Source organism: Fukomys damarensis, unplaced genomic scaffold (genome assembly GCF_012274545.1).
Source record: "Fukomys damarensis isolate Sample0158 unplaced genomic scaffold, DMR_v1.0_HiC HiC_scaffold_30, whole genome shotgun sequence".
In the NCBI taxonomy this organism is placed as follows: Eukaryota; Metazoa; Chordata; class Mammalia; order Rodentia; family Bathyergidae; genus Fukomys; species Fukomys damarensis.
This window is the reverse complement of record NW_022900942.1, coordinates 2,117,237-2,134,459: the sequence shown is the minus strand read 5'-3', so window position 1 is coordinate 2,134,459 and position 17,223 is coordinate 2,117,237.

Genomic DNA, 17,223 nt, shown 5'->3' with positions numbered 1-17,223 from the left:
AGCTAAATCAGTCTCACCTGAACCTATTAGAAATGTAGATTCCTGGCAAGGTGTGGGGGAACACTTTTCTAACATGAATGAGGCCCTGGGTTGTATCTTCTGTAACACACAAACACACACACACACACACACACACACACACACACACACACACACACAGAGGCAGTTTCCTAAATAAATAAGATATATTTTTAAAATTTAATTAAAACTTTAAAACAATTTACATTAATTAGAAAAAAGTAAGTTAATTAAATATACTTAAAATTAAAATTAAACAAAGAGAAATGCAGATTCCTAGGCCCTGTTCCAGTCTATTTTCCCAGGCAGTATGTTTGAACCATTAAAACTGGCATCTGCAACTGGGGATGTAGCTCAGTGGTACAGCACTAGTCTAGAAGATGTAAAGACCTGGGTCCCATCTCCAGCACTGCAAAGCTAAAAAACAGAAATTATAACAAAGCAGCATGTGCCACAAAAGACAGCAAATGTTGCTGAGGATATGGAGAAATTAGAAACCTTTTACAGTGTTAGTAGGAATGCAAAATGGAAACTGGTGCTGAAACTATGGAAAACAGGATGGACGTTCCTAAAAATATTAAAACTATCCTATGATCCAGCAATTCTGCTCCTTGGTCTTTGCCTCAAAGATGTGAAATAAGCATCATTAAGAAATATGTGCACTCCCTCGAACACAGCAGCATTATTTATCAGATCCAAGATATAGCAACAACCAAAATGACTATGGGGATGAATAGATAAGGAAATTGTGGCAGCACACACACTGGGATGTGAGTCACCTTCAAAAATGGAAATTCTTCAATCTTGTGACAACATGGGTGAGCCTGGGGAGCATTAAATGAAATAAGCCTGGCACAGAAAACTCACACCACACAATTTCAACTACATGAGGAACTCACAGCAACTCTATTCATAGAAGCAGAGTGAAATAGTGATTTCTGGGAGCTGAGGGGAGGGTGACAGCAGGGAGTTCTAATCCACAGTCATAAAGCAGTTTAGAGAGAAGCATAAGCTCTAAAAATCTATTTTACAACAGCACACGCTTAAATAATCTCAACAACAATAAACAACACATTGAAATTAACCGTAATAGGCTATGTAGTCAAACATTGGTTAAATGGACCCATCTCACACTTTGCATTCTTATCACAGCAAAATGAAACTTTGAAAATAAATAAAATAGTAGAAATAGACCCCAAAACGATGATAAAAAATAAGAAACCAGTATTTATGCTTTCTGAAGCCTCAGAGGGGAGGCTGATTTCAAGGAGAAACAGGCAGAAACTTCAACTATGGTGATAGCACACTTACAGTAAACCTAGCCTTTTGCTCTGTCTGGTGTCTTTGGACTGGCACCTATAAACCACAACATTCTGCAAAGGCTAAAGTACACATAAATGCAGGGCACATATTTTTTCCCAATGGGCTGTGACCCTTTTATCAGACTGGATGTGCACAGGTGTCCTTTTGAGACTTAAGTGCTCCTGTGAGGGCCAACATAGTAGACTATAACTTAGGACTCCTTTTTTGTAACTCTTGACATAAACTTTGTGCTTCCATGAGATAAATAGTGTGCACCCCAACCTAAAAAATACCTTTCTGGGACATTTGTTTGATCATTCCATACCTGTTTCCCATCTTCTACCCCTTAAAAATAATCCCAGTCTTTCATCATGATGGCACGGCCCTCTCTTCTTATCTCCAAATTCTCTTGCGCAGTGTATAGATAAAGCCTTAACTTTTATGTCCTCTGTTGGTAAATTCCTTTATTACCCACGGTACTGGATTTTCACATGCTGCACCTTACAGCACAGCATGGATGTGTCTTCAAAGCTCAGAACCATGACAAAGTTTTCATAAAGTTTTATTTCTTCTTTCATTCAATATCTCTTTTTAAGTAAAGGGGAGGGACATCCAGCCAGCCAATTTCAACCTTCCCCAGGTATCCTTTTAAATCTTGCCACTGCCTGTCTGAGATCAAGTAGGTCAATCCGAGACCTTTTTCTGCCTGCCTAACCTTCTCACCTCAAATGTATTCCCTCCTCCTTCAGGAAGAGTCATTTCCCTCCACACCACCCCAGTTCAGTACTTCTGATCTTCTCTGTGAATTGAATTTGTCTCCCTCAACATTCAAATTTGTAAGTTGTGGTGCCTGACCTTAGTACGTCTAAGAGTGAGATTTTATACAGAAATGGGGTCATTGAAGATATAATTAGTTAAGATGAGGGCAGGAGGAGAGAGGAAAAGAGAAAGATAAAATGATTAAGATGCAATGCATGCATGTTTCAACTACTAAAGGTGAATGCAGTTGTTATGGATGGAAAACAAACAAACAGGAAAATAAGCAAGGATATACTGGAGTGGGGTGAGTCACAAGTCCAACACGAATAGCATCCTCAAAAAAGAAAAAAATATGCCTTAGAAATAGCCACATATCAGGTGAACCCCAAGTAAAAATAAAGTCCAGGTTCAAAGCAAAGCTATCAGAAGTGAGGGAATGTTGCTCAGCTTTCATCCCAGAACTCTGGGAGGCTGAGACAGCATAATCTCAAGTTATAAATGAGCAATATAGCATCTCAGAAATATTCTGTCGTAAAATTGAAAAAATGACAGAGAGCTGGGAATATAGATCAGTGTGAAGACCCTGGGTTCAATCCCCAGAATGGAAAAAAAATAGAAATATAAGAAAGAGGAGGAAGAATAAAAAGGAGAGGAGGAAAGGAAAAAGCTAGAGAATGCAAAGATCTCCAGCACACCTACCAGATGCTAGGAGAGAGGCATGGAAAAGTTCTGAGCCTGAGCTACTGAAAGAATGATCTATATTTTCAAGCCTCCAGAACCAAGAAAGCCATCGCTTGAACCTTCCAGTCTACAGTACTCTGTTAAGGTAGCCTGAGAACCTTAATACCGCATGAAAACCCCGCATCTCTTCCTGCAGAGGTACTATTTCCCCATCTATGTTTCCTGCAAGCCCTCAAAACCTATAGGGGCTCATGGCAGGTCTTCGGCAAATAAAGCACATTGAGTGAATGAATGATCTTTTTAGGGAGGCAGGAAAACTGAGTCAACAAAGAGGAACCTGGACCCATTTTTCTTGGCACATTTCCCTAGGTCAACCATGAACCATTTTTTTTCTCTGTAAAAATAAGTCCATCAGACAACCAAAAGCTCTATGATTACTATGGGATTATAAATCCTACAATCCACCTGTACTTGTCTACATTAAAAATGAATTTTTTCTGGGTTCTTCCCTGAAAATGTTTGCTCATGACTGTCAAGAAACATGAGCCCTTCCCACTTCAAAACAGTGGTAAATTAACTAAATTTATCTTAAACAGTTTCTGTGCATAGTAAACTGCAACATACCTTAATCTGTAAACAAACCAAACTACACTCTAAGTTAAGACTATATTATTGTAACAAATAGCTGAGTGTCAGGCAATCACAGCACTGAAGCTCCAGCCAATAACAGGACAGCCTATCACATCATGCTCTTACCAAAATAATGTTGAGACTGATTATTTGTTATCACTTCCTGTTCCTGTCTATAAATAGCACCCTCTCCCTGTGTGGAGTTTTTGAACTTTGCCTGGTTATGAATACTTCTGAAATTATGAATTATTCTTTGCTCAAATAAACTCTGCTAACAATTCTTCAGAAGTTTTCCTTTCTTTTTTTTCTTTTTGGTACTGGGGATGGAACTCGGGTCCTTGCACTTGCGAAGCAGGCCACCGAACCACTGAGCTAAATACCCAGCCCAGAAGTTTTTCTTTTAACAAAGGTGTGATTGCTTGTGCTTTTAGCTCTAAAGTGCCAGGCATTATCTGGATGACAATGAATTCTCTCAATACGTCTTATAAGGTAGATACTGTTATCATCATTAAATCCATTTTACAGATTGAGAAAACAGAGACTAAGAATGACCAGGTCAACCTGGAGCCTTGCACTGAGCTATATCCCCATCCCCCATCATGTTTTGTTTTGTTTTTGTTTTAAGTCAGGGTCTTACCAAGTCACTAAGTTGTCCAGACTGGGCTCATATGCTATCTTCCTGCCCTAGCTTTCCAGAGTGCTGGGATCATGGGTGAGCGCCACCTATGATCCCAGGTAAAGGTGGGCATCTGACCATCATGCTCTCCACCCAACTTAACTGATGCAGAATCTAGTATAAATATTCAGAGTACTTCCTGTGAGCCCAGGACCAGTGTAGGTAGGGGCGGCATACCAGTTAGCAAAATCAAGCCCCCATAACTTTGGTGCTCACAGGCCAAAGGGAGAGACCCAACAGGGAAACAAATAACTGTGGAATGTGATGCCCAGAGATGAGAAAGGATAAAGAGGGAGAAGGAGTGGAGGAGGAGAGATTATTTGGGTGAGGCACTTGGGGACATGGAAGACGTGACAAATGTTTGGCAGTGCACACTGGAAAGGGGACCCTGCAGGGTTGACAAGATGATCCAACAATGAGCCTGGCTCCTCGGGCACCTGCTTCCCTCCTCCCCAATGACCAACAGGGCAGCAGATATCTCCGCACCAGCAGTGATGGAAGACCTTGCTGGTCTCCAGGGGGGCCCTCGGGTGATCAGGCTATTCACTGCATCAGAAAAATGTGGGACCCACTCCTTGCCTTCAGTCCAAGTCCCCTGCTAGAGCTGACAGACATGTCCTACACCCTCCCCAGGGTGGGGCAGTCAGGTGACTGAAACCTTGTGGGCACAATTGGCCTAATCCCTTGGTGTGTGGGGAGAGCTGGGAAGGGTACTCTGGCCTGTTTCCAGAGGCTGATTGGCTCTTAGATCCTTGATTTAGACTTTTTGAATTCCCAGAGAGACAGGGACACATGTGCAGGTGGGGTCAGGTACCAGGCTCAGACCTAGGTGTCAGGAAAAGGCTCCCCAGGGGGTTTTTCAGACCCAGAACTACTCTGAATTTTGTATGCCATAGTCACTTCAGTTGTTTTCACATTAAAATTTGTTAAAAATTATATGTAACACTGCTTTGGTATAAGAATAAATGTATTCAGGGATGATTATATAGATTGTGTTTCTTCTGACTTTAAAACAAATGAAAACATTTTGGTCAGCTCCCTAAAATTATCATGGGCCCAAGCATGGCTCCTTCTCAAATCTAGATGAGTCCACTCTGTCCAGACTGTGTTTTCTTGGAAGAAAAAGTGGTGAAGTATATTTTGGGGAAAGCTACTAGCCTCCCACTAAAGCCTTAGAACATGTTTTAGAACTTCTGGCATGGGATAGGGGTGTAGATAAGTGGTAGAGCATTCATGGATCTCTGGGTTCAAATCTCAGCTTGGCATTATAAAAACGAAGTGAACCCATTAAACTGTGTATTTCCTAAATTTGTTTGGCCAAGAACTGATATTAAGAACAGAGAGGTTAAGCCAGTTATGGTGTTGTCTGTTTCTAGCCCCAGCTACTGGAGAGGCTGAGGCTAGAAAGGAGGATAGCTTGAGACCAGGAGTTTAAGATTAGCCTGTGGAACATAATGAGGTCCTTTCCAGAAGGAATAGAAGGAGACCAATAAAGAAAAGAGAGAAGGGAGGGATGGAGGAGAGAGGAGAGACTGAGACAGTGAGAGTGAAAGAGGAAGAGAGGGAGAGAGAGAGAGAGAGAGAGAGAGAGAGAGAGAGAGAGAGAGAGAGACTGTGGACACTCTACCTTTAACTCTCACTGGAACCTATTCTCAAACTCGGTATGCCCATGAGTCACCCAGGATCTGGTAGAAGTGCAGATTATGACTCATTAGTTTCAGGGCAGGACTCATAATATACACCGTCCAAAGGACAATTATGTCCAAGGAACACAGCTTGCATGGCCAGGAATTTTACATGCTTTAGATGAGGCAATCAGAGGCACAGAGAAGTGAAGTGACTCATCCCAGCTTGCACAGCTGGTGAAGGTCGGGGTTGGAATTTTTCCAGGGTCTGGCTGCAGCCTCTTGAAAGCTGGGCTGTGCAGCAGGGGATGTCATATGGCAGGAAGAAATAATGAGGATTCTTCTAAGGATTTGGGACAATTGCCATGGGGCTTTAAATGGCGCAGTAGAAGGTGGGTATGAATTACATTCTTGTAATCACAGCACTCTGGGAGGCTTAGGCAGGAGAACTGTAAGATGAAGCATAGCCTGGGCATCATAGTGACTTGGAAAGACCTTGCCTCAAAAATAAAGTATAAAGAAGCAGAGTCAGAACTCAGTGTGGAAGGTCCTGTGTTCAATGCTTAATATCAGAAGAAAAGAGGAGGAGGAGGAGTGGACGGAGGAAGAAGAGAAAGTGGAAGAGGAACAGGAAGAGGAACGGAAGAAAATGCCCCCAGGTAACCTTGAATAAAGGCCAATGAAAAGAGGTCCTAGAGGCAAAGTCCCTGGAGAAAATTGTGGAGCTGAATTTGAGTCATAGTTATGTGATGGTGGGAAGGGAACCAACACTGCAAAAGACACCTTGGAGAAGAGCAGTTGTGTGGTGAAGGGTGGACCTGAGATTTTCCCTCCATCTGTCCTTGCACTTCCACCATTCTTCTCTGCTCACTGCCCAGTTTGAAAGCCTCCCATGCTTTCTCACAACTCCAGGGCATAGTCTGGATCTTAGTTGGAAGGTCTGGAATGAATTACTGCTCTGTCATTTTCTTTCCAATTTTATTCAGATACAGCAGACAGAAACAAATTTATAGAATTTGAGGAAGGACCTCCCATTTTTGTTTTGCACCAGGCACTGCAAATTCTGTTTAGTTCTGTCCACAGGAGATGGACTCTGAACCTTCTAATCGATTCCACTGATCCTCGAATCTGTATCTTTGCCAGTACCATGCTGTTTTTGTCACAGTGGCTTTTGTAGTATAGTTTTAAATTGGGGATTGTGATATCCCTTGCTATTATTCCATTGGCTAGAATTGTTTTTGCTATTCTAGATCTTTTCTGGTTAAAATGAATTTTTGGATTGTATTCTCTAGTTCTGTAAAATATGCTATGGAATTTCAATGGATATTGCATTTAATCTGTATAGTAGTTTCGGAAGTATCACCACTTTCCCTATATTGCTTCTTCCTACCCAGGAACAAGGGATGTTATCCCATTTTCTTATAACCTCTTTGATCTCTTTTTTCAGGGTATTGTAGTTTTTAATGTAGAGGTATTTTGCTTTCTTCATTAGATTGATTTCTAGTTATTTCATTTTGGATGCTGTAGTGAAAGAGATTGTTTCCCTAATTTCACTCCCAGTAAGTCTGTATTTGTGTAGAAGAGGCTATTGATATTTGAGTGCTTACATTGTATCCAGCTACTTTACTGAATCTGCCCGTTAAGTCTAGAAGTCTTTTGATGGATTCGTTTGGGTCTTCTATGTAGAGTACCATATTGTCAGTAAACAATGACAGTTTGAACTCTTTCTTTCCTATCTTTATTACTTTCATTTCTTTCACTTGTCTAATTGCTGTGGATAACATTTACAAAACTAAATTGAACAGGAGTGGTGATAGCGGGCATCCTTCTCTTGTTCCTTTTATTTTGAGACAGGGTCTCATTATGTAGTTGAAACTGGCCTGCAACACACTTTTTAGCCCAGGCTGGTCTCAAACTCACAGCAATCCTCCTGCTTCAGCCTTGTGAGTGCTGGTATTACAAGCATACACTACCATGACTGGCTCTTGTTCCTTATTTTAACATTAAGGTGTACAGTTTGACTATTTGGTATTATATTGCCTGTTGAATTTTTATAGATAGCCTTTATCAAGTTGAGATAAAGACCATCTACACAAATTTTCTCCATGGTTTTTATCATTAATGGGTGTTGAATTTTGGTGAATGCTTTCTCTGAATCTATAGAGATGATTATATATTTTTGTCCTTGACTGTGTTAATAAACTGTGATACATTTATTGATTTACATATGTTGGACCATCATCACATCACTGGAATAATCCCAACTTGGTCAGAGCATATGAACTTCTTGATAATACTCTGTATTCTGCCTGCCAATATCTTACTGAGGATTTTAGTGTCTGTGTACACTAGGGAGATTGGACTGTAGTTTTCCTTTGTGTTGATCTTTCTCCGGATTTGGAATCAAAATAATACTTGCTTCCAGAGATGAATCTGGAAGTATTGTTTCCTGTTCAGTTTCATTGAAAAGTTTAAAAAGTAATTACAGAATAAGGACTCAAGGACCCCGGAGGAGGTCTCTCCAGCTGGCTGTCCAGGACCACATGTAGGGTGCACCACCTCCCGGACTGCATGCCACCAGATCCAGTAAGGACTCAAGGACCATGGAGGAGGTCTCTCCAGCTACCTGCCTGGGACCATCCAGCAGGTGCGCGACCTCCCAGACTGCGTGCCACCAGATCCAGTAAGTAATGTGGCCATGCAGGCTCCTTGAAACACCCCCACGACTTGCTTCCCCCCACCACACCCCAGTTCTCAAACCTCCTGGTGGGGTCAGTTCTTGGACCAACTCTGCAGAGGTATAGGTTCTCATGAAGGGTAGTTTTCTGAGCTCCCAACTTTGAACATCTTTAAAGAAAGGGCAGGGGAAACCTGTAATAGAACTGAGTGGAGTTCAACCCTATGGGTTGGGAAACTCAAGTTAGAACTTGTGGAAAGAGGTCAGTCTGAGTCAGGGGACCTGCCATTGGCTAACCGAGACCAGGAGATTCTGTTCAGCATATGGCTGTACATGTGGTATAACAAGACAACAGAGACATAGTCTGTAAGATACCCTTCAAATTATTTTTCTTTCTTTTCCTCATTCCACCCTAAAATTTCTTTCTTTTTTCTGTCCTCTCTATCCAACTCAGTCCTTGCTCCACCATATTATCCCTCATCTCCCTTTTTATTCCTGCTCCTGCCCTAACTCAGACTTCTTCTTTTATTATTTTTCCTTGGGGGGGTTGTTTTGCTTTGTTTTGTTTTGTTTTCTTTATTTTTTTCTTTATGTTCTTTTCTCCAGTCATTTTATCTCACTAATGGCTCTGTAGCTTTAAGGGAAGGCAAGCACCTGTTACTGTTAAGGGGATATATTCTTGTCCTCATTCCTGCACTCTGTCTATCCCCTTTGAAGTTAATAGCTTCATAAAGATTGTAAGGTCATTCTGCATCCTCTGGTTTCACTTCAAACCTGCTCCAGTTCTTTCACTTATCTACTCCTCTCATCCTAACTCAGTCTAACCCCCCATTCTAAATGGTAAAGATGCTATATTGAAAAGCGTATTCACTGCAAACATACATTGGGCTGCTTCTTGATTTTAATTTAATTCACATGGTTTAAAGGTGATAGATTAATGACTACCACAAGTGGTCAGCTTGCAAGCTGTGCTTGATCCTATTGGGCTGCTGAATGTATCAATAGGGATAAAGGATTGTGATTGATTTAATGAGTTGTTTTCTCTTATATTATGAAAATAAGTATGTCTATGAGTCATTAGAAACTCAAAAGCTAAAACGTACCTATAGCAGGAAGATTTAATACCCAGAAATTAAACAAAGGACACCCCAACAACAAAAATAAAAATGAGAAAACACTTAAGGAAGACACAAAGACAGATTTCCAGTTCACCAATGTCAAACAGTAGGACAAATGAGGATGAAAAGTCTGATAGTGAATCAGCAGGACACCCTGGACCCATAGCACAGGAGGTAACAAAACAGATCAATCAGGCTCTAGAGAAATTCAAATCAGAAATAATTTCCCAGTTAACCAGAAAGATGAAGAGCAAACTGGAAGTCATCATTCGAGACTCTAAAACAGAAACTGACAAAAAATAGATGAGCTCTAGGCCATGATAGAAGCCATGAAGACTCAGCATAAGAAAGAAATGGAAACAATGAATGCCCAACAGAGGAAAGAAATGGAATACATAAAACAGATTCAAGCAGATATCCAGGAGATTAAAAACTCTATTGAAAGTACCCAAAAGAATAAAAAAATTGCAAAGATAGAATTTCAGATATATAAGATAGGATCACAGTCAGTGACCATGAAAAAAGAGGTCTCTCAAAAACAGTAAGGAATCATGAGAAATCAATCCACCAACTTCTAGACGATGCAAAGAAAAATAACATAAGACTGATAGGAATTCATGAAAAAGCAGGAGAAAACGCAAATGACCTAAAAAAGCTCTTCACAGAATTAATGACAGAAAACTTCCCAAACAGAAGGGACAAATTAGACATACAGATAAGTGAGGCATATAGAACTCCAACTAGCCACAATAAAAAAAAAAAAATCGTCTCCTAGGCATATAATAATCAAGATCCCAGAAATCCAAAAGAAAAAAAATACTACAAGCATTAAGACAATAGAAACAAATCACATGCAAAGGAAAGCACATTAGAATCACAGCAGACTTTTCAACACAAACCCTTAGGTCAAGGAGAGCCTGGAGTGAGGTATTCCAAGTCCTAAAAGAAAATAACCTCCAACCTGGACTGATATATTCTGCAAAACTCTCTTTCAAAATGGATGGGTAAATAATTTAATTCCACAACAAAGAGCACCTGAGAAATTTCATGAATACCAAACCAGCACTACAAGGAATTCTACACAATATCCTAGAAAAGGACAATGAAGGTCACAATACCACAAGGCCCAACAGCCCAAATCAAATAGGCAAGGCAAGAAACTAAAAGGAGATGGGAGAAAAAGTAAAAAGAGTCAACAAAAGGACAAAAAACTGCCAATAATAAGTCAGAATATATCAGTTATAACCATCAATGTTAATGGCCTCAATTTACCAGTCAAGAGAAATAGACTGGCAGAATGGATTAAGAAGCAAAATCCAACAATATGTTGTATACAAGAAATACACCTAGTGCAAAAGAAAGCTCATGGACTGAAAGTAAAAGAATGGAAAACATTTCTCCATGTGTCAGGAGCCCAGAAAAAAGCAGGGGTAGCAACCTTCTATTCTCAGAAAGTAAATTTCAAACCAAAACTCATTATGAGAGACAAAGAAGGACACTACATCCTTGTAAAGGAAACAATTAAAGAGGAAGATTTGACAATCATAAACATATATGCACCAAATATAATTGCCCCACAACTATATAAAACAAATATTAGGTAACATGAAAAACCAAATAAGCACTAATACAATTTTAGTGGGAGAATTAAATACCCCACTATCACAAAATGACAGATCATCTAGGCAGAAAATGAACAATGAAATAATAGAACTGAGCCAAGCTTTGGAACACATGGATTTAATAGATGTTTACATAGTATTCCACCCAACAAAATCAGAATAAACATTCCTTTTGGATGCACAAGGATCATTTTCCAAGATAGACCACATATTAGATCACAGAACAGGCCTAAATAAATGCAAAAGAATTGAAGTCATCCCCCGTACGTTATCAGATCATAGTGCAATCAAGCTGGAGATCAATAGCAAAGGAAACTGTAGAAACTTCACAAGCACATGGAATCTGAACAACACACTCCTAAGCAATCAATGGATTGCAGAGGAAATTAAAGAAGAAATTAGACAGTTTTTATAAATAAATGAAAACGCCAATACAAAATACAGGAATCTATGGGACACAATAAAAGCAGTTCTACATGGAAAATTCATAACATTGAATGCCTACACTAGGAAAACAGAGCTGGCTCAAATAAACAATTTAATGATGAAACTTAGACTCCTAGAAAAGCAAGAGCAAGAAAAACCCAAAGCTCAAAAAAGAGAGGAAATTATAAAGATCTGAGTAGAAATCAATGCAAGTGAAACTAAGAAAATGATACAAAAAATAAATGAAACAAAGAGATGGTTTTTGCAAAGAATAAATAAAATCGACAAACCGTTAGCTAATCTTATCAAAAAAAGGAGAGAAAAGGCTCAGATCCATGTAATAAGGAATGAAAAAGGTTAAGTCCAAAAGAAAAGGTTAAGTCCAAAATCCAAAAGAAATCCAGAAGATCATGAATACCTACTTTGAGAACCTGTGATCCAATGAAATGGAAAACACAGAAGAAATGGACAGATTTTTAGATACTTGGGAATTACCAAAGTTGAATAAAGAAGATAAAAATATTTTAAACACTCCAATTACAGTCAGTGAAATTTAAAATGTAATTAAAATTTTAACAACAAAGAAAAGCCCAGGCCCTGATGGATTCACTGCTGAATTTTACAAGACATTTTGAGAAGAACTACTGCCATTACTCTTCAAACTTTTCAATGAAATTGAAAGGGAAGCTATAATTCCAAATTCATTCCTGGAAACAAGTATCACTTTGATTCCAAAACCAAGGAAAGATTCAACTAAAAAGGAGAACTACAGATCAATCTCCTTAATGAATAAAGATGCAAAAATCCTTAATAAGATACTAGCATACAGAATACAGAAGATTATCAAGAAGATCATCCATCTTGACCAAGTCACATTTATTCCAGAGATGCAAGGGTGGTTCAACATACGAAAGTCAATAAATGTAATACATTATATTAACAAAGTCAAGGACAAAAACCATATGATCCTCTCAATAGATGCAGAAAAAGCATTTGATAAAATTCAATACCCGTTCATGATAAAAACACTGGAAAAATTGGAATAGATTGTCTATACCTCAACTTAATAAAGGCTATCTATGAAAAAACCATCAGTCAACATCATATTAAATGGTCAAAAACTGAAAACCTTCATGTTAAAATGAGGAACAATACAAGGATACCCATTATCACCACTCCTCTTCAATATAGTTCTGGAAACATTAGACACAAAAATTAGACAAGAGAAAGAAATTAAAGCAGTAAAGATAGGAAAGGAAGAAGTTAAACTATCATTATTTGCTGATGATATGATACTCTATATTCAAGACCCAAAAAACTCCACCAAAGACTTCTAGACTTAATTGATACTTTTAGCAGAGTAGCTGGATAAAAGGTGAACACCCAAAAATGGATAGCCTTCTTATACACAAATAACATAGCACTGAGAGAGAAATAAGGGAAAAATTCCTTTTACAATAACATCCAAAATAATGAAATATCTAGGAATCAATCTAACAAAAGAAGCAAAAGATCTCTACACTGAAAACTACAGCACTCTGAAAAAAGAAATTAAAGAGGATATAAACAAATGGAAAGATCTTCCCTGCTCCTGGGTAGGAAGAATCAACATAGTGAAAATGGCCATACTACCAAAAGTGCTATGTACATTCAATGTAGTGCCAAGTGAAATTCCAATACTATATTTCACAGAACTAGAAAAAATAATCCAAAAATTCATTTGGAACCATAAGAGACCTACAATATCAACAGCCATCTTAGGCAGCAGACACATGGCAGCAGGTATAACAATTCCCAATTTCAAACTATGCTACAAAGACACTGTGATAAAAACAGCATGGTACTGGCAAAGAAACAGGCCTGAGGATCAGTATATCAGACTGAAAGACACAAAAGCAAACCCAGATGTACTCAGCTACCTCATCTTTGACAAAGGAGCTGACCATTCTCAGTGGAGGAATGATAGCCTCTTTAATAAATGGTGTTGGAAAAACTGGATGTCAACCTCCCACATATTAAAGGTAGACCCTTATCATTCACCATGCACTAAATTAAAATCCAAATGGATTAAAAATCTAAATATTAAAACGGAAACATTGAACTTGCTGGAAGGTAAGTTAGGCAGAACTCTAGAAGATATTGGCATAGGAAAAGACTTTATGAACAAATCCTCAGTAGAACGGGAACTAGCAGATAGAATCAACAACTGGGATCTCAACTTATTAAAAAGCTTCTGTACTTCAAAGGAAACCATCAGAAGAACTAAAAGACAATCTGCAATGTAGGAAAGAAAATTATCAGCTGTTCCTCAGACAAAGGATTATTATCAAGAATATATAAAGAACTCAAAACCATAAGCCCTTCTCCCAAATATAAAGACCCAATTAAAAAATGAGCATCCAAAATGAACAGACATTTCTCAGACAAAGAAGTAAAAGCAGCAAGCAAATATATGAAAAACTGTTCCACATCGCTGATCACTCAAGAGATGAAGGTGAAAACAACACTGAGATTTCACCTCACCCCACAAAGAATGGCTGCTATCAAGAAATCACACATTAACAAATGTTGGCGGGGTTGTTGGGAGAAAGGAATCTTTCTCCATTGTTCGTGGGAGGGCAGATTGGTGCAACCACTATGGAAATCAATATGGAGATACCTCAAAGAGCTTGGACTGGAGGTTCCATTTGACCCAGCCATCCCTCTGCTGGGTATCTTTCCAAAAGAAGTAGAAGAATCATATCACAGAGAAGTATGTGCACCCATGTTTATAGCGGCACAGTTTTTAATAGCTAAAACTTGGAAACAGCCCATTTGCCCTTCCGTTGGAAACTGGATAAAGAAGATGTGCTTTTTCTATAAAATGGAATACTACTCAGCCATAAAGAATGAGAAATTAGATTCATTCATAGGAAAATGGATACATGTTGAAGATATACTCCTAAGTGAAATAAATATGGCACATGTGTAAATACGAAACAGTTTCTCTGGTGTGAATAATCTGCAATAATACATAAGATGCTGATAAGATTACTGACATTGAGAAATGGAAAGAAAGGAGCTAAAGATGTAGTGAAGTTGGGATGCGTAGGGGAAGGGTAATAAGGGAAAAGAAAAAAAATGTAAGATAATGAAAATATGGAAATAAAGTGTTTGTAGATGGGGCGGGGATGAGGGGGTGAATGGAGGGCAGGGACAAGGGGAAAAAATGAGAACCAAGACTTGTCATGTAGTGGTACAAGATCCCAACAATAAATGTAATTGTACTGTATCCCTAAAATGTACCAATAAACTCAATTAAAGCTGAAAAAATTAATTACAATAGTTCTTGTCTAATTGTCTCAATGTCTTGTAGAATTCAGCAGTGAAGACATGAGGACCTGGGCTTTTTTTTTTTTTTTTTGGTAAAATTTTATTTATATTTTCGATTTCACTGTTCCTGTCTATATATTTGATTACCATACTGGGAAACCTGTTCATGATTCTGGCCATCAGCTCTGCCAACCACCTTCATACCCCAATGTACTTCTTACTCTGCAATATCTTCGCTGACATCTGTATGAGCACCACCATGATCGCAAAGATGCTGGTGAACATCCATGCACAGGATCAAAGCATCACCTGCACAGGCTGACTGAGTTAGGCCTGATATATTTTGTTGTTTGCTGGTTTGGAGAATTGCCTCCTTCCAGCAATGTCCTATGACTGCTATGTGGCCATTTGTGGCTCCTTTAAAATACATAGCTATCATGAACCCCATCTTTGTGCTCTGCTGGTTCTAATTTTCCTTGCCCATTTGTACTCTGAGTGCCCTCCAGCTTGCTCTGTCAGTGCTGAGGCTGACCCTCTGCACAGATCTGGAAATCCCCCTCTTCTTCTGAGAAGTTGATCAAATCATCAAACTTGTCTGTTCTGATACCCTCATTAATAACATTCTCATATATGTTGCTGCTTTCATATTTGATGGTGTTCCGCATTCTAGAATTATTTTCTCATGTGCTTAAATTATCTCCTCTGTCTTGATGATTCAATTAGTTAGAGGAAGGTCTGAAGCCTTTTAAACCTGAGGTTTTTACCTTGCATTTGTCTCCCTGGTCTATGGGACAGGATTTTGTGTCTACATTAGTTCTTCAGTTCTGGACTCCACCAAAAAAAATGCTATGGCTTCAGTGATGTGTTCTGTGGTCCCTTAAATAAGGAATCACTTTGTTTACAGTCTGGGAAACGGAGATATGAAATGAGCATTAAGGAAGCTCTTCAGTAGGGTATCTTCCTTTCTGCCATACATCTTTTGCTTTGAAATGAGATTTATATAGCAAGCCACAGTGTCAGAAATACTGGTGTGTTAGAATGCTTGACTCTTCAATCACCAAAATGACTGGACAATGATATAAAGGCTAAGTACATTTCAAGTTTGTATTTCATGCAACTTGGTATTTCAGGCATTTGTTCTGCGTATCCAGGGACAAAATTTTATTTCCATTTACTGTGTCCACTTAGATCATAGTTCTCATTGCAGAGGGCTTTCTCTTCCTTGTTAAAATTAATACTAGTTATTTAATTATTTTTGAAACTATTGTGAATGATATATTTTTTTATTTGTCAGTGTATTCGCTGGTGATGTACAGGAATGGTATTCATGTTTGTGTATTGATTTTGTGCCCTGGAACTTTACAGAAATTATTAGTTATTGTAAACTTTTGGTGGAATTTTTGGGTCTTCTGTGTACTAGTTTACGTCATTTGCAAATAAGAGTATCTTGACTTTTTTCTTTTCTTTTCTCTGTGTGTCTGTTTTATTTCTTTCTTTTCCCAGAGAGCTATGGCTAAAGATAATATGATGATGGAATATATTTGATATTAATGGCTGTGATCAGGCTGAGACATCATCATTCCATATGTATATTTTTCTTCAGGAGTTTTTATTATGAATGGATACTGTATTTTGTCAAAGCCATTTTATGAATCTAATTAGATAATCATGAGGTTATTTCCCTTCCTTCTGTTCACATGCTGTATTACATTTCCTAATTTATGCTTGAGGAGCTATCCTTGCATCATGAGGATGAAGTCAACTTGATCATGATGTGTGATGTTCTTGATGGTGTGCTGCGTTCTCTTTATTAATATCTTGTTGGGGATTTTACATTGATGTTTGGTAGAAAAATTGACTAGTGGTTTCCTTTTTTCATATCCTTTTTCTCGTTTTGTTCTCAGGGAAAGTTTACCTTTCATGAATAAGTTTGACAGTACTCCTTCCCTTTCAATTTCAGTGAAAATTCTGAGGTGTATTGGTCTGAGATCTTTTTGAAAGTTCTTGAGATTTCAGTGGTGGATCAATCGAGCTTTAATCTTTTCTTTTTTAGTAGATTTTTATTACTGCCTCAATTTCATTGCCTGTTATTGGACTGTTCATTTTTAATCATCTTGATTAAATTTTTGGAACTCGTATCCATCCAGTTTACTGGAGTACAAGTTTCTAAAGGGAGGGCAGAGGTAAGGGGAAAAAATGAAAATCAAGACTTGTCATGTAGAGGTACAAGATCCCAACAATGAATGTAACTGTACTGTATCCCTAAAATTTACCAATAAACTCAATTAAAGCTGAAAAAAATAAAGTAGATACTTATAATACTCTGAATATTAGGAGTGTCTGTTGTGATTTTGCCTTTTCATCTATAAATGCATTG